The sequence below is a fragment of the Podarcis gaigeae genome (assembly GCF_964106915.1).
Source record: "Podarcis gaigeae genome assembly, chromosome: 5".
In the NCBI taxonomy this organism is placed as follows: domain Eukaryota; kingdom Metazoa; phylum Chordata; class Lepidosauria; order Squamata; family Lacertidae; genus Podarcis; species Podarcis gaigeae.
Genome location: NC_139681.1, coordinates 20,023,862 through 20,046,587, shown reverse-complemented (window position 1 = coordinate 20,046,587; position 22,726 = coordinate 20,023,862). Strand labels below are relative to the sequence as shown.

Genomic DNA, 22,726 nt, shown 5'->3' with positions numbered 1-22,726 from the left:
GGTTAAGAACTTTGCTTCAGGATGAGAACAGAAATTGTGCTCCGGCGGCGCGGCTGCAGCTGCAGGAGGCCCCATTAGCTAAAGTGGTGCTTCAGGTTAAGAACAGTTTCAGGTTAAGAACGGACCTCCAGATCGAATTAAGTACTTAACCCGAGGTACCACTGTATATGAGACCTTAAGTTCTTATAACACTAGTAATGAAGAAGGCATGGCTGTTAAGAGAGCTATAGAGAGAGGGCTTCAAAGTCTCATTCAACCACTGATTCTCCCTTTGTGACACCCAAAGAATCTTCTGCTTTTATTGCTATGGCGATGGAGGGGCAAATCATTTCTGACTACACTGGGAACCTAAGATCTGTTTCGACAGAACCAAGGAATTAACAGGCCAGGTTCTGACTAAGCACACTGGTTTTCTAATCCACCGTTAATTCCTGTGAGTATTTGTGTACCAAGATCTGTGAGAGTTCATGTGTGTAGAAATAGGCAGCACCGCAGGATTCTTTCGTTATTTGGATACTCCCTCTTAAGTCAATAAGAAAATCTTCCCTGCAGTTTCACCCAAGTACATTTTTTGGGGATTGGTTGTTAGTGGGAAACACTCATTTTGAAAGAGGAAATATTAAGCAGACTTGGATCGTTTTGACCATACAGCATTATGGCTGTCAGTCATTTAAAAGTTTTTTATCTGATTAATTATCTGTCTAACCAATCAATGAAGTGTAAACAAATGTGCATATTACCATATTTTAATATTAATTCTGGTTTGAGCTATTGAAAGAAATGCAAGGTAACTTATAATTTAACAAAACAGAAGCTACATTTTATTACTTCCTCATTTATTTTCTATTACAATAGCACATGAAGAAAATGGCTGCCAAAAATAATAGTCTTTAAATCATAACCGCACTGATTAAAAATTGCCCTTGATGATTAAAACTACCTCAACCAATTAATCAACTAAAACTTTGGTTGCTTAATCTACCAATTAACTGTACTAATCTTATCCATTAATTTCATCTACTAAGGTTCACACCTTGTAAATAACACTTTTGATTTTAGAACTGATAGGTGGTTACTGTGCTTTCCCAGAAAGGATAATGTAAATGTAAGTTGAATGGCAGCCAGTACTTTGAGTTCATTACCCTTTCACATTTTTTTCACAATGTCAGGAACATTCAGTGGGGTCTTGGACTTGGGGGGGACGCTGGGCAGAGTTTCAGCTTGATAACCACCACTATCTTGTTCTACTAAAGTTCCAGTTACAGATAGGTAGCTGTGTTGGTCTGCCATACTGAAGAAGTGTACATGCACACGAAAGCTCATACCAAGAACTAACTTAGTTGGTCTTTAAGGTGCTACTGGAAGGAATTTTTTTTGTTTTGTTCTACTAAAGGAAGGGCGGGGGGCTGCAGGGAGACCGGCCACACAATGAAATCAGACAAAAGTGGGCTAAGTAACCCCCACCCCTACTCCTCTAATTCAGATTTGCTTACTTAGCTGAACAGAGATCTATTCTTGGTGGCTAAAGATGGTCCTGGCTCCCAATTATGGCGGAGCTAGGACTGACACAGTCATAAGCTCCCATCCAATTATCTTGTACAGAACTCATATTCTTTTCAGATAAACATTTTGGCTGTGTACACATCACCCATTTCCCCAAAGAATCCTAAGAACTGTACTTTGTTAATATTTCTAGTCAGATATAGGTTGTACTGGGACCTGGAATGTAGTGAGCTGAGACAAGTTCAAACAACCGATGCCTAGTTAAGTTCAGTAAATATTCAGTATGTGCATTTAACTTGTGTGCATTCAGCTTTACATATGTGCCCCTCACCAAAAAAGGTGGAGTGAAAAGTAGTGAGGTTTTGGAGAAATGACTTTGGCTATTCCACCAACCATTGAACCTAGTGTGTTTTGAGTATACAGTGGTACCTCAGGTTAAGTACTTAATTCGTCCTGGAGGTCTGTTCTTAACCTGAAACTGTTCTTAACCTGAAGCACCACTTTAGCTAATGGGGCCTCCCGCTGCTGTCACGCCGCCGGAGCACGATTTCTGTTCTCATCCTGAAGCAAAGTTCTTAACCTGAAGCACTATTTCTGGGTTAGTGGAGTCTGTAACCTGAAGTGTATGTAACCTGAAGCGTATGTAACCCGAGGTACCACTGTACACAATATTTGCTTTCAGCGCAATCCCCGGGACGTAACCACCACGTAAGTTGGGGACTTACTGTATACATAAGACCAGCCCAACAACAAGGTGCGCTTGTCAGTCATGTGCCAAAGCAATCTAGAGGACAGTGTGTGTTTGAGGTTCCCTGGTGACAACTTATTTTGAATTCCAGCCTCAGCATTTGAAGGTAGCCTGGTTGCACAGCCGCCTTTTCTTGCTGTAGGATGACATAATAGCAGATTTAATGAGAGGACGCTTTCTCTCTAATGACCTTCACAACACTTCACCCCTTCTGTAATGTCAGTGGAACTATGTCGGTCTTCAAATATTACACAATGCCAACAGTTTGGTAACATTTAGCTAATGGTCAGAAAGGAGGGATTCACAGATATTCCCCAGAGTTTTTGACAAGGAGTGTAAGGCACTCACAGAGCATTTAGTTTGCCTATTTTAGCACACTGGTATAAATAATACATATACATATGGAGGTTTTCGAAGAAGCAAAAAGCACAACTACATGAGGTGAATTGAGGCCCTCACCGAATGTAGAAGGCTAAAATATAAGCAAAACTCTTCTGTACTTTCATAGGTAATGGGATGTAACAAGATTTTTTACAGCTGGAACTTGCTGGAACTCAGTTCTGGCACCTATCAGGTGGGCACCATTACCATTCAAAGAGAATGAGGGAGGTGTTCACAGTGAGTGCCAGCATTTATTCTTCTAGAAAAATAGCACTGGATGTCACAGTTCTGAGGAAAAGGACTAAAGGCATATTCGGAGATGATTCAAGAAGTGAAACAAGTCACAGATCAAAAAGTTAAAGTTGTGAAGTGACCATCTGAAGCGAACACTTGGTTCAAGCTTGAGGATTTTTGAAAGCCCCTTCTATTCTTTAAAAATTTAAACTCATCTTATTTCTTGTTTGCCTTGTCTTTCTGTTTCAGTGATGGGGAACCTGTAGCTCTCCAGATGTTGTTGGACTACAACTCCCATCATCTCTGACCACAGGCCCTGCTGGCTGGGGTTGATGGGAGCCCAATATCTGGAGAGCTATGGATTCCCCAACCCAGAAATTTAACAAATTTAACAAATAACTTTATTGTTATATTTGTTATATTTATTTGTTATGTAACAATAAATGTTCTGCCTTTTAATGGTCTCCTAAAATCTGCTGCTTGAGGTGAATTATCTCACTCTACCGGATGTTACAGCTGGCTATGTTTTGCATTTTAGCTTTGTTAAGTTTTTTTCTGAGTAAAAACTTCTATAGACAGGAATTATAGACATCCATATGGCACAGAGTGTCTTCTGTGGCATGAAGTGTGGACATAACCCTCTGGGGATGAGGGGAAATATTTTGGAGTTATACAAGATAGCATTGTCACGTGGATACAGCTGGGCTCTGAGTCTTATTGGATTAATAATGCTTATGGATTGTGGTAAAATATATAAGCTCAAACTCTGAGCACAAATCAACAAATAGTGTGACTCAGAAATCAACCAAAATCAAAATCAACAGAATACCTTCCCAAATAGCCATTCCAAAGAAGGCAAAGCTACAACCTCAGGTTATTTCCCCCTTAGATACCAACCTTGGCTGCGTACATATCGTACATTTAAAGCACATTGAAAACAAACACATCCTAAAATAATCATGGGAACTGTTGTTTATCCCTCACAAAGCTACATTTCCCAGCACCCGTAAAAAAACTACTGTTTCCAGTAGTACTGATTCTTCCATCAGTAGTACTGATTCTTTGGGGGATGTGCTTTAAAGGCATGATGTGTATGCAGCCTTTTTTTTCTGGCACATACTAAAGACTCCTGCCATTCTTTAATTCTTTATTTAATAAATTTATATCCCATCCCACCCCTCCTCCCAAAGAAGCATAGGTTTTTGTGGGTGGGTTCCTACAAGATATTCTATTTATCTGACATTATAATAAATTTGCATTCCTATGGAAGGGACCCCGAGGGTCATCTAGTCCAACCCCCTGCAATGCAGGAACTCAGCTAGATCATACGGAACAGATGGCCATCCAATTTCTGCTTAAAAACCAGCAGTTGATGCTAGTAAATAAATGAACAGCTGCACACATGTACACACAGACATATACAGTGGTATCTTGGTTTACAAACTCAATCCGTTCCAGAAGTCTGTTCTTAAACCAAAGTGTTCTTAAACCAAGGCGTGCTTTCCCATAGCAGCGGGGGACTCAATTTACACTCAACAGGTAGCCAAACTTGTTCTTATTCCAAGGCAAAGTTCACAAACCAAAACACCTACTTCCAGGTTTGCAGCATTCTTAATCCAAGTTGTTCATAAACTAAGCTGTTCTTAAACCAAGGTACCACTGTATATAGATATTCTAAAGACAACACAAGTCCCCAGTGCTCTCTCATCCAAAGGAAACTAAAACCTATGGTACGCTTGGTCTTCTTGCTATTCAGGGAAGTAAAGACTCAATAACAATATTCACACCAAGAATATTGGGTCATATAGTATTCGTTGCTGGAATTCTAACAACTTGACATTTCTACTTGATACATATGATGATGCTCAAAAGGAAGGTTCTAGAAATACTGTCAGCAGCCCCAAGCTCTCTCCATCACAGCTTTTCAATGCATGCAGATAGTAACCACCTCTGGGTGAAAAGATGTCCTTTCCACATATAAAATAAAGTATGAAATAACAAATTTACTGTGTTGCAAAACACAGACAACCTGTTTCAAGTTTTCTACATTTCATTCTTTTTACAGTGCAGTCTGATGCATGTTTACATGGCAGTTAATCTCACTGCATTTAAAGGGGTCTACTAAACAACAACAACATTCCCAGTCCAGTATCCCTAGGACTAAAGCTTTCAATGTCCAATTGAACAAACCACTGCTTTGATTTGGGCAGGCTCCTTTTCCAGAATTCATCCTATTCTAATCTTTGTTCTTCCCTGCTTTCCTGTGAGGCCACCTTTCCAGTTTTCCAATTTCCAATTCTTTCTGTACAATGACCTGGCTGCTAGCATTTCTGATTGCTGGTATATAGATGAAAAATGCAGGCTAATGGATATAGTTATTGTGGTGAAAGAATCCCACTTAGCTTGAGCCTGTCGTGGTGTTTCACAGTTGATGTTTTATTTGTTGTGTCCTCAGCTGTCTCCCACACAATGGACACCAGGAATGATACTATCTCTCTATATAGTTTGTTTGCCTGATAGTATAGTGATTTTGTCCTGCAGTGCAATCTCTGAAAATCTAACAGACTACGGCCAAGGTAGGAGTTCTTCTGCTCTCACAATTCTGAAAAGCAGGATGCCTATATTTAAGTTGCAAGTTAACTCTGTACAATGGCCTGCAAAATGTGCAAGAACCCTGAAGTAAGGCCACATCAATGCTTTTTGCATTGTGGAGTGGTTTGGAATCACCTGAGTTTTATTACAATCCTTTTGTATGCAACATGTGTTACTTTGGTTGCAGCTCAGGGTAAGGAGCAGACACTGGCCTTCATTGCGCGCTAAGAAAATGATTTATGGTTAACTGAGAATCCTGTAGAGCTGATTTGTTGCCCCCTTGAAGCATTCCTGAAAAATTAAAGGACTCGTGTTTCACAGTTTAAGAAAATTTCAAATTCACTGAGCTCCAAATCTCTGGTGAGTTTCTGCTCTTCATAGAAAAAGCCACACACAATGGCCTCTTTTCATCTGCCTTCTCTGGAAGACTCTCTTGGAAACTCTTGCTGCTGCTAAGGAAAGCTGTATGACTAGCCTCAGCTGAGATCTTGCCCTCTCTTTCTGGTGAAAGTTTATCCCCCTTGACCGGCTGGCTGGCAATTCTAGTAACCTTAAATTGAAGTGCAGAGGAGGTAAGCTGCATAAAGAACAGCCATAGGCATGGTGGAAGGATCCTTCCTGCTAAGGATCTACCAAAGCAGCCCGGCCAATTCTGATTTTACTCCATAGCTGTTTTCTTTCGACTTTTCCTGATAGGGAATGAAAACCAAGCTCTGCAGAGCAGGCTGGGGCTACAGGTCTGACTTGGCCTCTGTCTGCTTCCACTGCTGCTCCTTTTCCTGCCCAATTTAAAACCGGCTTCGCATTTCACACAGGGTGATGACACTGCTCTGGCTTGCACTATTCCCGATACCTCTCTCATGCTGTGCGCCTCTAAAATCAGGAACAGAAGTCCTCTACAGAGAATTAGGGACAAAATGTCTTCAAATGTTTTCCATAAGCAAAAGAAGGAAATGATTAGCTTTAAGGCATTAACCAGTCTTTCTGCAATATGTATGTATTCAGAAGATCTGGAGTTTACTTGTGCCATGGAACCAGGATGAACCCAGAAGCAGACAAGCTCTGAAATCATTTTCTAAGATTCCTGCATTTTCTATTTTGCAGGAGAGCCATTATGCTCCTTCCTGCTTGCAGGCTTCTGGTTGGCCACTATGTGAGCAGGGTGCTACATGATCCAGCAGGGCCTTTCTTGCTTTTGAAAGTTTATGCCATGGGTTTCAGTTGAAGAATTAGAAGAGGAGGTGTCTGTTTGAAAGATTTGGGGAGTTGAGGGCCCGATTCTCGACTGAACCTCCCTAAACAACACAAGCCTCCATTCTTGATTTCTGCTCCCTTTCCCACACTTTCCATGCTGTTTCTGATTTTCTTTATGGACTAAATAAATTATTCAGCAGCTGGGGTAGGGCTGAAATGGAAGCGTACAGGGGTACCAACTTGAATAAAATATTGTGGGTGCCCAGGTCAGCCTTGCCCCACATAATCAATCACATGATGCAGTGCACAAACACTATTAGAATGGGAATGCCCATCAACATGTGGGGGCCCGGCTCACTCAAATATTTTATTGTGGGGGCCAAAGCCCCCATCGCCCCAGTACAGTCACACCTCTTGTTACATTCGCTTCAGGTTATATCTTTTCAGGTTGCGTCCCGCGGCGACCCGGAAGTACCGGAAAGGGTTACTTCCGGGTTTCATCACTTGCGCAGACGCTCAAAATGACATCACACGCATGCGCAGAAGCAGCGAGTCTCGACCCGCACAGACGCAGGTTGCGTTCTGCTCATGTTGCGAATGGGGCCCCGGAACGGATCCCGTTCGCAACCAGAGGTACCACTGTAGTTGACTCCTGTGGAAGGCTATGTCCTATTCCCTGCACTTTACAAATTTGTCCAACTGGCCCTGGAGTCATTGTATGGAAGTGGAATGAGCAACAGTATCAGAATCCTACAAGTGATGACCAGTCAGATCATTTCATACCCTTAGAAATGTTTTTTTTTTGTAGCCTTTGTAGCAAATATTTTCTTTTCTCATGGTTTACTATTCTGCTCAATGCATGTGTCCTTTGAGTGCTCATGAAACAATTTAGCAAGCACATGAAAGCAAGGAACCTTCTCTTGCATAACCACCACCAAGATAAGTTAGAGTTGCATCATGAAACAATCTGATGCATTTCTGAATTTTTCAACAGCTTTTGCCCAAGGGGACTGTTAAACTTGGGACACAGGAACATTTAGTCTTTTAAAATATTGTTCTGAACTATTCCAGAAGGTTAGTATAGGGACATCTAGGGATGTGCCCTTCTTCCTGCCTCTCCAGCTAAAAATTCTAAGGGGCCCTTGAAAGTTGTTCTTCCTCTCTCCCTCTCTCCCTCTCTTCCAGACAACCAACAGCTAGCTGTTCTGAATATTGTTTCTTGTGTTGTTATATCACTTCTGAGTGGCTCCAGCAAATCTTACAAGTTCTTCCAAGATCTGAGGCTCCTTCAGATGACCTGTTTATTGAGCATTCATCCTGATTTGCTTGCACAGAGCTTATACGGAGGGTAAACTATGTCTCATCTTCACTGAGAATTCATTCAGATTTGTTTGCGGAGATGTTATATGGCGATGAGCATTCATCCTGCATTAATTCTGATTTGCCTGCATGGCATTTATATGTCTCCCCATTAAACATTCATTCATTCCACATTTTTCAGAGCATTTTGCCAGCACTTTCCCAATCATAAAAAGTTTATTTAAAAAATAAGTAAGAAGTAGATTTGTTGCCCAAGGGAGACCGACCACTTTCATCCACTATAATTGTGCAAATCTAAATTCCCAGGATAGTGCTCAAATATTTCCTGCAAGATTCTGTCTGGTAGTGACCCTAGACAGCTTGTGCATGTGGGGAAATAAGATAATATAAACAACTTTCATCACAGTTCAGCCTCCATATTTCCATCATGGTGAAGGGGCTTGCAACTGAGGATCTGCCCAGAGAGAAAGATAAGCTATCTAATGCTTGGGTCCTAGTGTTGATGGTGAATCTGTTTCTTCTTGCTAAATCTTTTGTTCAAATCCTGCTTCTGGAAAAAAGGTTCTCCATGTCTTCCAAGTTCTAACATCTGGTGCAGGCAGTACCAGGCACTTACGTCATCAAGATAAATAATTGTGAAGAGCCCTTGGAAGGAAGTTGCAGCATTCATGCTATGCTGGTTGTTGACAGGTTCTGTGACAAATTGGGAGAAAGATAAGTAGAATGATTTATGATGAACAGGTGATGACTGCTTAAGAAATGAACGGACCATTTCTATGGCATGGATCACTTTTCTGCATGAGAGGCACAGGTAACTGAAGAGGTGAGCTATGTAGCACTAAATCACACTCAGTTGTGCAACAGATTCAGTACTGTGATTGCAGTGGGTCTTCTAGGTGCCTGTGGTCTCTGAGTCTTTTCACATTCAAAATCCACATTCCATCAGTAAGATATATAACATTCCTTCCTTAAGAAGACCCCAAGCTTGTAGAGTAAGATGTGTGATATATTATTAGAAAAGCTGCTAGTGATGGCTTATTATCTGTTTCTTTAAGAAATGGTATACCCTGCCTGAGCAATTACAAATTCCCTAAGCTGCTTACATTTATTTTAATGACCACAATTTCTAACTAGAAAAAAAATCCTGCTAATACTAAACATCAGAAAACAAAACAACAGCAAGTAACGCTGGAATGGTAAAATCAGAGGCAAAGTCTTAAACTGGTGCTCAAGAAATTAAAATGTATTATGATGGAGGTTATGCCCGGGGGCGAGCAGAATGCACTGTTTTCTTCTAATGACATAAACTGTGGAAGTTCATGTATATAGCATGTCTGTTCAAAGGTTGTGTCCTTCAAACCCATGTGTTCCAATCAGTACAAGAGGCGAATCCAAACTGCTCCTGTTTTTTTAATATTGTTATGAGTTTGTGGGGTGCCTGGACTCCCCTTCTAATTCCTGGACCCTGCTTCTCATTTCTGGGTTCCAGACACTGGATTTAGCATGTTAAACTATAAGCAAGGAGCCAGCCTGGTAATGGCCCGCAAGGATGTGTGGCTCTATGCCCGAGGGCAAATGGAAGGAGTCCCTCTTTCAACTCAGAATTAGTTACAAAGACAAAAGCCTTTGAAGGAGTTTTAGGGTTGGAAGGAGGGCAGTTGTTTTTAGGATTGCAATTGAGAATGCTGTAAGCTAGAGAGGAAAAATGGTAGTCTGTTAAATGCAGCAAGCTGAGCAAGGAGACAGAGGGCCATGGCTGATTTCCCCAAGATTGAGGCCATGGGAAAAGCAAGAACCTCCTGGAGTGTAATGCTGTGAGTCCCTCCATCATAGGCTCAGGTTGGATATATATATATATATATGGATATACATATGATATTTGATATAAACCATATATCATAAAGACACCACAGTCTCCTCTGTGCCTTATTTCCAAAGGGAACACAAACCCTGGGTAAGCGCCTTGGTTCCTTTGGATCCTCACACCACTTGGAGACTGGGGTGGCATGTAACAATATATTTTCAAAGAACAGCCATTGTATTCCACTCCCAATAATCCTTGGTGCAACCTAAAATCTGTTTTGCACCCAGCACCTGAGGTTAGCCATGTGGCAATAAAGGACCTCCTCTGTCATGGCATCCCAACTCTGGGACACTTTCCTAGTGCCTAGTTTCGTCAAACGTAGGGGCCTGGAAAAGACATTTTTTCAAAAGAAACAATCCCCAGGCTTTTGATGGCTACTTTATATCGGCAACATCTGAGCTTTGTTAAATTGTATTAACTTTTTGGTGTTTGCCACACTTTGGGCTTCTTTGGGAGGAAGGAGGCATAACTCAGACTCCGATTCATCTCAGAGTCAATGCTTCAAGCCCTCCTTTGGGTAAAATATTCCTGCATCGCAGGGGGTTGGACTAGAAGATCCTTATGGTTCCTTCGAATTCTACAGTTCTTTGAGTCTGTGAAAGTCAATAAGTAACAAATATATAAATGTCCACATCTGAGCAGGCGTTTGGTACGGTACCTTGCAAGAGTATTGAGTTGAACATGGACACATCCCTATACACCAGGGAGTAAGTCCTATGGTAATCACCCAATGAGCTGACATGTGCAGAATCACACTGTAAGTCAGTTGAGGCTTGTGCTAATAAATCTGTGTAGTTTGTCTAAAATTCATCAAGGAACCCATTCACCTTTAACAGCACATTTTGAGCCCGATTTCCCTTCTTCCATTTCTGTCACCCACGCTTCACATCCAGTCAGCTCCACTCCATATGTATGGTTTAATAAATAAATATTTATACATGCTAAATAGGCTAGAGAGAGAGAGATGATAGGGTTTTGTTTCCCCCAGAGGAAGGGTGTTCTGAAAGTGGGACTGTTGTTTTCCCTGTTCCCCTGGTTGCTCCTCCATGCTGCGGGCTGCTCAACTAACGGTGGCTGCAATTCTGTGCACACTTATCTGAGAATAAAACTCACTGAATGCTGTAGACAGACTTACAAGCTGACAGGCAGAGTAAGCTGGCAGGCTGGCTGCTGGGGCCTCTTTTCAAATGCTGGAAAGGGAAAAGGAGAGGCTTTGAGCTAACAGGAAGTGGAATCTGGCCCTGCCCCTTCCCAGAGCCTGGGAAATGATATCAGGAGGCTGGGAAATGATATCCAGGCTGACAATTGCAGATGGGGGGGGGGGGGGACTTTTTGCAGCAGGCTAGATAGACTTTGCAATTTTTAGCATGCTGTAATTATGGCTCAGCTGGCAGAGCATGAGACTCGTAATCTCAGGGTTGTGGGTTCAAGTCCCACATTGGCTGAAAGATTCCTGCATTGCAGGAGGTTGTGTCCAAGGAAGGTCCTAGAACAGATAATTAAACAGTCAGTCTGTGAGCATGTAGAAAAGGATGCCGTGATTACTAAGACCCAGCATGGGTTTCTCAAAAATAAGTCATGCCAGACCAATCTGATTTCTTTTTTTGATAGAATTGCAAAGTTGGTGGATCAGGGAAATGCTGTGGACATAGTGTATCTTGATTTCTGTAAGGCTTTCAACAAAGTCCCCCATGATATTCTCGCAAGGAAGCTGGTAAAATGTGTGTTGAAAGAGGTAAGCGTTTGGCAAAAGAAGAATGGCAGACAAAATTAATGGACTACGCAGAATTAGATAAAATGACAGGAAGGATTTGAAACCTGCGGGACCAGAGATTCAGAGAAGATTGGAAGAAATATACGAACTCTTTGAAGAGCAACTGTAATCAACAAATTACACTAGTAGAGACTACAAGAAGTTTTGTAAGGAGAAATGTATGAAGTATTGCAAAGTAGAGAAAGAACAGAGATATTAGTTATGAGATTTAAATGTAATAGTAGAAGTAAGAAATGTATATTAAGTGAATAGAGTGGAAAATTTTCAGATGTGATTGATGGAAGTCAAAAAAATGGTATAAGATATGAAAGTACCGGTATGTTTAATTATTGTTGAAAATGATATGTTGAAAAACTAATAAAAAATATAAGAAAAAGAAAGAAAGAAAGAGATAAGCATTAGGTAGATTTGTAGCTGGTTAACTGACCAAATCCATTAATGATTCCTAGTCATCCTGGAAAAAAGTGAGAAGTGGGGTGGCCATCTGTCAAGGATGCTTTAGCTCAGATTCCTGCATTGCAGAGGGTTGGATTAGATGACCCTTAGGGTCCCTTCCAACTCTATGATTCTAGATGACCCTCTAGTCCTTTCCAGGCCTACAATTCTATGATTCTATGCTAATGTAATTGTTCTCTCTCTCTCTCTCTCTCTCTCTCTCTCTCTCTCTCACACACACACACACACACACACACAATTTTAGTTTGCATTTTTTTTGCTGTCTTTATATTGGGCTATTTTGCCCCTTGTAAATAGGTTTTCATGTTATTTCAGAGACCCGCAAAAAAAAAAAGTGTCCAGAGGTGAAATGGAACAAAGGAAATATGGAGAAGAGGCCCTTTGACAGTTTAAATAGAGGAAACTTGTTTCCTTGCTTTCAGAATTTTCATCCTTTTTCTCCCTTCATATGATTCACTTACATGGCCTTGGTCTTTATTTAGTTTGAGGCCACAGACATTAATCATCCAAACTGAATCTTCCTCACCATCAGCCATTACTTCAATATCATCTGTAAAGATCAACTGAACAGCCATTATCATTTGGTACTTGTAAAATCTACCACAGCTATGAAATAATAAGGGAATAAATGCTTGCCTTTGGGTGGAATCCAACTTTTATCTAAAGCGATCTGCTACACAAGAGGGAATCTGCAATTTTGTCAAAGTCCTTCAAGTGGATTAGGTCTACCAGTAGTTTCTGATAAGGTTACTGTCAGGGACTCTGGGGCTTGAAGTGTCTAAGGCTGTGAGTTACTATGAAAAGTCTGTACTAAGAACCCACTTTGAATGCAGAAAAGACTAGGGGTGTACAATAGTGCCCCTCCTCGAAGTGATTGGCAGGAAGTATGAACCCTCTGGATTGGACTATAATATAAACACTAGGAGCCTAATGTTCTGCCTTTGGCTGCACACACACCATACATTTAAAGCACATGATTTCCCCCAAAGAATCCTGGGAACTGTAGTTCACCCAGAAAGAGCTACAAATCCTAGTACCCTTAAAAATTATAGTTCCCATGATTCTTTGGGGGGGAACTGTATGCTTTAAATGTATGATGTTTATGCAGCCCTAGTCTGAATGAGAGAACAGTGCTTTCTGTTTGCTGCACATTAAATTCTAGCAACTAGCTCAAGTCACCTCACGGACCCTGAGTTGGAGACCCCTCCCCCATGGTTAACAGGCCATACATAGCCAGTCATCTATTATTATTGATGCTATTTTTTATTATTATGTTATTAGTAAATGTAATAGCTGTAGTAATTATATATAGTACATTATGTAGAGTAACTTCAGCAAATGCTAGCTCCAAGGAACTTACAATCTAAATTCAAATGGCTGGAAAGGACGACAGGATGGGGCAACTTGGCGTCTTTTTAGACAAGACTTTTAATGTGCATTCGGGGCAATTTATGCTCTTGAAGATATTGAGATGGTCATACACGCTTCCGCTTTTAGATTTGTGCCCTCAAATCTTTCTCGATGGTCAAACAGCATCTCTTGCAATCTCTGTGTGGTCTGTAGTCCCCCCTCAATCACAGCCAAATGTTCCATTTTAAAAAATTCTCACTTTTGTTGCACTACAGTGCTAGGGTGTCACAGCAATGTGATGACTTTTTGGTATTGTTGCCACTCCCACATTCGTCTAGATGAAGTTTCAGTGGAAATGAATGAAGGCTTAGCACAGCAATCACATATTTGTGCTTTTTTAAAAAAGCGGGGTGGGGAGAGGTTGCACTAGGGCTCTTTGCCACATTGCTATCAGAGCTGTCCTGCTCTCTTTGCTGCTGGATCAGCTGGTGTTTACAGAGCTGGCTTGCAGGTAGAAAAGAGGAGGCGTGAGGGATGTCATTGGAGTAAGGTGGCAAGCTAATAGTGAAGGCCATGTTGCATTCCCCTCCTCCTATCTTTGTTCCATCCTTTGCTCTTGGGGCTATGATTGCACCTTTGCCTGTCTGTGGGGTACATGGAGAGAGGAGGAAGAAGACTAGCAATAATGAGGAGCGGCAGCAAGAGTGGAAGGATTTTTAATCTTTGTTGAAATCCGCCCAGAGTGACTGGGGAAACCCAGCCAGATGGGCGGGGTCAAATAATAAATTATTATTATTATTTTAAAAAATCATTACAGTTTTTAAAGTGGAGTGTGCGGTCCAATTCCTGACTGCATTTCCTGCCCCATCCCTAAAGTGAGGATCCCTCCGCAGCCTCCACTTGGTTTATTCCACCTGGAATAACAGGTATTTTCCTTGATAGAAGGGGGAAGTAAGGAGACAGTTATGGGCAGTTCAGGAAAGCAAAATGCATAGGTGCTACGGCTGCTGTTTAACATCTGTTAAGCCTCTGTGATGTGCTAAGCACCATTAGGTAACTAAATTTTGCCCATGAAATTAGGGGTTCAGCTGCAGACTGTAAAAAACTCCCAATTACAGAATCAATGATAGAATAACACTCCAGGATCATGGCTGGGCCAGCTATCTTCATGAATACATTCATGGCATTTCTGGTTGGGATTAGAGCAAGCTGGTAGTAGCAGTGGGCTTAGGAGGACAGTGGCTTTAATGTAACCACCACAGCACAGAGCACACCCAAGATGTTCTTCTGACTTTTCACCCTGGCTAAGCTGTACACTATGATTCAATTAGATCTCTTACATTGTTCACTGACTTTTGGTAAATTACACCTTTGATTTCTGGTCCAATGAAAAGGTGCTAATTACCTTTTTAAGTGCTCGTTTAATGTTCTGCAGTGACATAAAGCATTAGTGCAGCAGACTTGCGTGCAGGAACCTTCCAGAGTGTTCTCCCCCACTGCTTTGTTTAATCAGCCTTTTCCCATTTCTGCTTTCCTTTTCTCCACCCCTTCAAGGCCCCTACGCAGCTAGCTCTTCTGCAGATGAATAAATCTACTATATTGTTTGCTGAAATTGGCTGTCTTTTAGCGTAATGAAAACAGAAACAGATCAGGGTAGCCTGGAAGATTCTCTCCCATTGTCACATTCGGTATTTTACTTCCTGCATTCCCAATTGCCAGTATTTCTGCATCCACCAACTCCACACAAACAGAGTATTCTTCAGCAAATCTTGCTGAAGTCACAACTTGCAGAGTCTGGATAACATCCACTAGATGATAATGTAGGTTGCATTGTGTTTCCCCTGCTATATTACTCACAGGCATGTCAATAGAATTTGGAAGGCTGCATTTTTCAAAGCTACTAGATAAATAGGCACTCCTAAACTTATTTCCTTTTAAATATCCCGTTTCAACCAACAGGATTTGCTGCCAAGGAAATATGCTTAGAATGGTGCTGGGGCACTTCTATGTAGATTACTTTGTAAAGTGTCTGATTAAAACTGCTCCAGATTTTCTAGCAGGATCTGCAAGTATGGTACAGTGATGTTATGTGCCTTACCAGATAAATCCTTGTTGCAGGAAATACTTATCCTGCGGCCTCATCTGCAAACATATATTTTATTAGCTGGCAGATTTTCCTGCAAAGAATCCTGGGCCTTGTAGTTTGGCAAGGAAATGGGAATTCTGTTAGTAATCTCTAGCTCCCTGTCACACAAATTTGCCACTAACCTCAGCATTACGTATGAAGAATGACCATTGTACTAGCTTATGTCTGTAGTATCAATATGCCTAGAGGTACTTTGTGTTGGCACTCCTATTTGTTGGAGAAGCTTACCTCTGGAATTACACTGGGGCTACATGTAACATTGACCTCATCAGAGTGTTTAAAGCCATGCCACCTTTTTTGTAGGTGCAATTGTTCAGGAGTGTCTAACCCCTGAGCAAGGAAAGGATTCTTACTAAGGCTGTGTACACTGAATTACTGGCTTAAAACACAGCTAAAGGTAAAGGTAAAGGTACCCCTGCCTGTACGGGCCAGTCTTGACAGACTCTAGGGTTGTGCGCTCATCTTACTCTAGAGGCCGGGAGCCAGTGCTGTCCGCAGACACTTCCGGGTCACGTGGCCAGCGTGACAAGCTGCATCTGGTGAGCCAGTGCAGCACACGGAACGCCGTTTACCTTCCCGCTGATAAGTGGTCCCTATTTATCTACTTGCACCTGGAGGTGCTTTCGAACTGCTAGGTTGGCGGGCGTTGGGACTGAACGACGGGAGCGCACCCCGCCACGGGGATTCGAACCGCCGGCCATGCGATCGGCAAGTCCTAGGCGCTGAGGTTTTACCCACAGCGCCACCCGTGTCCCACAAAACACAGCTAGGTGGCTCTTTTACTCAATTTGGATCAAAGCACTGTTTGGGGGGGGGGAAATGCACCAATATGCAGTATTTCACAAGAAACAACAGGACAAATATTGATTGTGGCTAATGGCACGTGTATGCCACTTCCGAAACCAGCAATGGGAGTGCACTGGATGAGGAGCAAATGGGTGTGCATGCAAAGCCTAACTACCACTCTGCCTCCACCACATCCTGAATTTTGTCCCGTTTCCCCCTTGAGCTGGAGGAGCCCCAGCGGTATTGTTAGGTTGCTGTATCTCACCTCCACTCACTACAGGTGTACGTTGAGGACAGAATCGCTGTGTTACCAACTGACAACATTTGATAAATGACATGCAATTGTTTTTGGCAGCTGACAGTTTACGAGATTTCAAAGTTGACGCTTGCCAAAATCAAAGCCTTCAAGAGGTTCCAGTGGAAAGCTTTTGAATTTCAGGCTGTCAGGCAAAATGTCACATGCAAAGCCTGACCACCTTCCAAATTTTGCCATTCACATTTTAAGTAAATTTTCATTATTTTGGAATACTCATTTCAGATTCAGTATCATGCACTAATGGCATTTTCTCCTTTTTGGCAAATGTCTGATGGCCAGTTTCCCAAAAGCAGGGATCTGACAAAAGATGAGGTGAGAGAACAGAAGCCAGAATCCTGTTGGAATCATGGTGGTACATAAAGCAGCCTGTAGAAACTCCAGGGCTCCCTTCACTCAACAGACATTCACAGCACATGACATGGATGTAGTTTAAACACTGGTTTTTTAATGCTTTTAAGCACAATAGCCACTTTTATTCAGTTCTATGCCATTTAGGACCTGTCTGTTTAAGAGATCATCTTCCTCCATACAAATCTCACAGGCCTTCCACAGGTCTGCCTTCCAACAGGGCAAAATTTCAGATAGCTGCAACACATTCCCTCCCCCCCCAAAAAAAAATTAAAATTGGAGCTGTACTTCACTCTTCCTGCACCTAAGCCAGCATTCCCAAATCTGGTGCCCTCCAGATGTTTTGGACTACAACTCCCATCAGCCCCAGTAAACACATGCTGGCTAACTGCAGAACAGCAGGTTGGCAAAGGCTGCCCTAAAGTGTTCTTTTAATATGCAAGAGCAAGAATTAACTGCCTGTGGAGGGAGTTGCTCTGGTGCTCCTGTATGAGAATTACTGGTATTCCATATCCTGGTTTTTAAGTGTGAAGAGCCTTGGGAATAATAATACCTTTTCCTTTAAAATCTTCTACTTTTAACTTAATGACTTCCCCTCTTGTCACATACAAAGCATTCGAGGGTGGAGTTTCCCTCACTAGCCTGATCTGTCAACAGAAGAGGATAATCTTTTCCATTCACACCTCTTAATTCTACTTACCTGGGCTGCTGGAAGTAACTAATTGTTCAGTTCTTCTATGTAGGAGATGAAACTCATGTGACTGGAGTGTAATGAAAGATCCCCCTGGTGATACTGGTCACTTTTGCCTGGTTGATTCTCAACCCTGTCTCTTCACTCTCAGGGCATAAACATGGGGCAGAGTAAGGAGGCAGTGCAGGAATCAGTAGTAGGCCCCGTACCGTGTTTTTATTCATCCCGGGGTGTGTGTGTTATGGGGTGGACAGGCAGGGGGACAAGTGGTATAACAATGAAATAAATAGCATTTTGACTCGCACTGTTAAAGCTGAGCATATGCTCCATTTAGTAACTTGCGAAGGGACCATTCTTCTGCCAACAGTTCTGTGAAGAAAGGCATCTATAAATCTATGACCGGACAAGAGTTCAGTAGAGCTTGTGTATCTACACATATTCATGCTGATGTTCTTTCCATTAGATTTCTTTTTAAAATTTACTCCAGCTTATTTTATTATTGCTTCTAAAGATTACATTTGTCCTAGTTTGAACCTGGAATATAATTTTACTTTAATTTTTAACTGAGCCACAGCCCTCTGCTTTTTTTTTTTAAAGAACTGTCAGATTGTTACACAAGAACTGGAATGGCTCCCTTCAAACTTCCTTTGCTTTCATGCCTCCCTTTCCTTCCCATAAATTTCCACTGTGACTTGACACAAGGTTTATTCTGCTGGTGAAGTGGGGGGAATTCCACTGAACTGCGGTGGAATCTTTGAAATATTTTGGTATCTGGGGCATTTTTTTTCTGGATAAAAATTGGAAGCACACACTACACTACCCCATACTTAAAAAATAAAATAAAGTACACACATATTGTCTTGATTAGCTCTCAAAACTATAGGCAGGATACATCCTTCTTGCAACTGTCCAGATAGCACTGCCTGCTGGTGTTTCACTGTCATTTTGTCCTGCCGCAGCTCAGGGATATTAATTTGCTTTCTGAGCAATGGTGATGCTTCAGGGACACTTCTGTGCCTGTCAGCTGAAGTATTGGCTGCATCAAGGAATCCTGTGTGTCCTTACTGTATTTCTCAGGATGATGTCAATGCTCATATGCTGGCAGAGAAAGAGTAATCAATATGGTATTGGGCTTCCTTGCATCAGCAGTTAAGAGTAGTTGTGCACCCAGCATAGTGGCTTCCGATGCAATCCTATACGTATCCGCACAGAAATAAATCCCACTGAGTTCCATGGGACTTACTCCTAGGTAGGTGTGTATAACACTGTGGCCTTCATTTTTCAAGGCAGCCTAGTTCCCCTCTCTTGGTACACTAGTATGTCCTAGCACATAGTTTGGGAATCACTGCTTTAAAACACAAGGGGGAAGAAAGAGGGAACCATGAATTATATAATTGTAGAGTTGGAAGGGACCCGGAGGGTGCTCTCATTCAGCCCCCTGCAATGAAGAATATTTTAAATTATGATGTATTTTAAATTATGATGTAGCTAAGTTAGTTGAATGTTAGTCCCATTGAAATCAACAGAACGTAGTCATTTCTGTGAGAACTAATTTCAACTAACTTAGCCTGGATCTATCCTAAAGTACTTAGGTTATTTAATTTCCCTCTTTCTTTCCCACTTCCTTTCTTTACTATCCCTCTACTTGACTTCAGATGAGTGGGAGGAAAAGCTGTTTGGCTGTTTGTTTGTTTGTGTGTGTGTGTGAGAGAGAGAGATGTGTAAAACAGAGAAGCATCTTAAGGAAGTGTTAGGGCATGATTGGGGAACTTGCTGCCCTCCAGATACTGGTGGACTACCAACTCTCAGCATCGCTGACCATTGGCCATGCTTGGTCAATGAGAAAAGATCAGCAGATCATCAGTCAACAACAGATATAAAGTTAGTGACTTATCTTAAGAGTACTGATTTATGCAGAATGGCCTGCTTTTTAATTCTGTACTGGCTAGTTTCACGAGCTAGAGAGAAGACACCAGGGAGGTGACAAAGGGCCAGGGGAAGTGCCATAGCTCAGTGACTTAGCATCTGCCTTATATTTAGAAAGTCCCAGGTTCAGTTCCTGGTGTCTCCAGGTATGTTGAGGAAAAATGCTTGTCTGAAATTCTGGACAGCAGCTGCCACCTAGAGTAAACAATATTGAGCTAGATGGAATGATGGTCTGACTCAAAGTATGACAGTTTCTTATGCCCCTGTGTCAAGCCTGTTAAGAAGGGATCTTGAATGGCTCTGATAGACCTGGAGGAAATTGCCCCTGAACAGAACAGAACCAGCAGCCTTTCAAAAACTGTTGGGACTCTACATGCTCCTTCTGTTATAGTACTTGGATCACTTCTGAACCAGCTTCTTCAATACCATCATTTGGCCATCAGGGATGAGGACATTCTAGCTCAGCAGAAACCAAGCCAAGCATTCTCTTGACTTGCAAGCTGCCATGGTAGTGACAGGAGGACGTGGTGAAGGTAGTTATGATTAGATGGGCTCAGAACATTGGACATACCATCTTGATGAGTGAGTGGGAAACACTCTGGAAAATAAACATGAACTTTGCAGCATGCTACCATTAAAGAAAACATGTTAAAGATGCAATATAGTTGGTATCAAAACTTTCAAATATATATAAAAACATAGCAAACAACTGTTGGCTGTGCAGGGAAGGTGAAGGAGATACGTATCACATGTGGTGGACATGCAGAAAGATTAGAAAGTTTTGGAATCTCATTTATGATGAGCTGAAAAAGATCTTTAAGTTAACCTTCTTAAAAAAGCCAGAAGCCTTTCTGCTTGGAATTTCAGGTAAAGACATTCCAAAAATCTAAGAGAAAATTGTCTATATGCAACGGCTGCAGCCCGAATGAATTGGAAAGGGGGGAAAGTTCCAACCTTATCAGATTGGCAGTGCAAATTACTGGAATATGCAGAAATGGCGCAATTGACTAACAGGCTAAGAGGTAATACAAGACAATCATTTATTCAAAATTGGGATGTGTATAAGATATATCTACAGAATAACAGCGGTACAATATCTGTGGCAGCATTTGAATGACCCTTGTCTAAACGAACTGTTAAGAAACAAGAAAAAAGGTACGAATTGTTGTAAAAAAGTATTAGAAATTACAGAAAGAGTAAGGTAATAATGATAAGTACATTCATCGCCAGAAAGGTTATATGCATCGGGAAATGATAAGAAGTCTATTCTATGTTAGCAAAAAGATAGGAAAAAAGAGATTGCATAAATTTAATTTAAATTTAATTTTTGTAAACATATATAAGATTATTAGTACATGATTGTTTTCATCTTGGTATATTGTGTATATTAACTACGAATTTCAATAAAGTATTTAAACTGGGGGGAGGGGGGAGAGACGTCTGGGCTTGGCAGTCAGTCTCCAAGTCAACACCTCCAGCCTTACAGGCCCCAAGGAGATGTACTTTGCCATGGAGAGCTTATGCTGATTTACGGACCAGCCCTGCTTGCCTGGGTGCCTCTCTGCTTCTTTATGCTCAGCATGTCTCTTTATAAATAAACAGTTATCGTAAAAACAGCACACGTCTCCAGTGCTCTCTCCTCACAAGGAAACTAAATTCTGTGTAGCACTGCTTCTGAAACTTCTCACTGCTTGGGGAAGGAGGGAGTGTGTAACACCATTATTGCAAGAGACAATGTGGCCTGTTAGATTTCATTCAATTATTAGTTGAAAGGGGAAGCCTTTTTTTAGTTTAGGGTGTGCATTTGCCACAGAAAAGAAGAGATGAAGGCTGTTTAGACCCTGCAGGAACCAGCAAATATTCCTTTTAATAGCCTATATGAGGCCCCACAAGTGGAGCTTCCTTTTGCCTATATTTAGAAATTGCCAGTGCACAGAAAGAGCATAAATGCTTGTCCATTGTCTGTTTCGTTAACATAGTTATTTGGATGGATGCTGGATCCATCTGTTGTGCTGCCCGCTGTCTTACTGTTTAAAAGGCTGATACACCACACATGGCTCATAGGAAAGGAGCCCTGAGAGCCGACAAGGCTTCAGTGCTTACGTCCCATTCGATTATCTTCATATGAATTAAACCATTTCCAGAAGGGAATGCATTTTGCTTTATTTATTTATAGTTTGATTCTGTGCAACAATCAAATCTGTAGCTTGTTGGAGCAAGGGAAGAATAAATTCCACCAGCGAGATCTCCACCACTCATTTTACATGCAGGACAAATTGATTTTGAGGATGTTGATGCTTGTCAGTGTTACTGTTTTAGATTTGTGGCTATGTGTCCTGCTTTCGAATGCCATCTATCTGTGACTTCTATTGTGTGTTTTCAAAGGTGTCTAGTACAGTGGAGAAAATGAGCTGCTATGAAAATAAGAATGCTCTGTGAACTCCTGGTTCAAATCCTGCTTCATCCCTAATTCACTGGGAAGCCTCAGACGAACCGCCATCTCAGCCTTAGAGATAATAAAACTAGTCTATTTTACAGGGCCGTTGTAAGGATTATTGAGGGCTTGTGAAGTGATTTTTGTGTGATTTGGTCCCTGTGAGTAATGTGGGGGTGGGGGAGCGGGAATTACCACAGGGACCCTCCTTGCTTTCTGTCACCAGCAGTCATAACCCAGATAAAATAGATTATTAGCCTGGTGAGCTTCCCTTGTGAGGAAGTTGCACAGAATGAGTGCTGCTACAGAGATGGCTACTCAGAGCTGCCAGCCTAAATTTAGGTGGTCAAGCAGGGCTTTCTACAATGATTTATGGATTGCAGGGGCACTTTATGGGTCAAGAGATTCCTTCTAGCACCCTGGCGGCGGTCCATTTAGGGCTTTAAATTTAAGAACCAGCACTTTAAATTGTTTTTGGAAGCAAACTGATAAGCAGTGTCAATTTTATATAGGATTAAAGGTAAAGGTAAAGGGACCCCTGACTGTTAGGTCCAGTCGTAGATGACTCTGGAGTTGCGGCGCTCATCTCACTTTACTGGCCAAGGGAGCTGGTGTACAGCTTCTGGGTCGCGTGGCCAGCATGACCACGCTGCTTTTGGTGAA

At 41.8% G+C, this 22,726-nt stretch overlaps 1 long non-coding RNA gene across 1 annotated transcript; it reads left to right on the top strand.

Moving 5' to 3' along the window:
• Positions 1-337: 337 nt before the first annotated feature.
• On the top strand, positions 338-20,725 carry LOC310844412. The gene is made up of 4 exons (XR_014564101.1): positions 338-433; positions 7,838-8,000; positions 8,663-8,795; positions 20,497-20,725. It is a non-coding gene; the product is annotated as an uncharacterized lncRNA (long non-coding RNA).
• Positions 20,726-22,726: the final 2,001 nt, after the last annotated feature.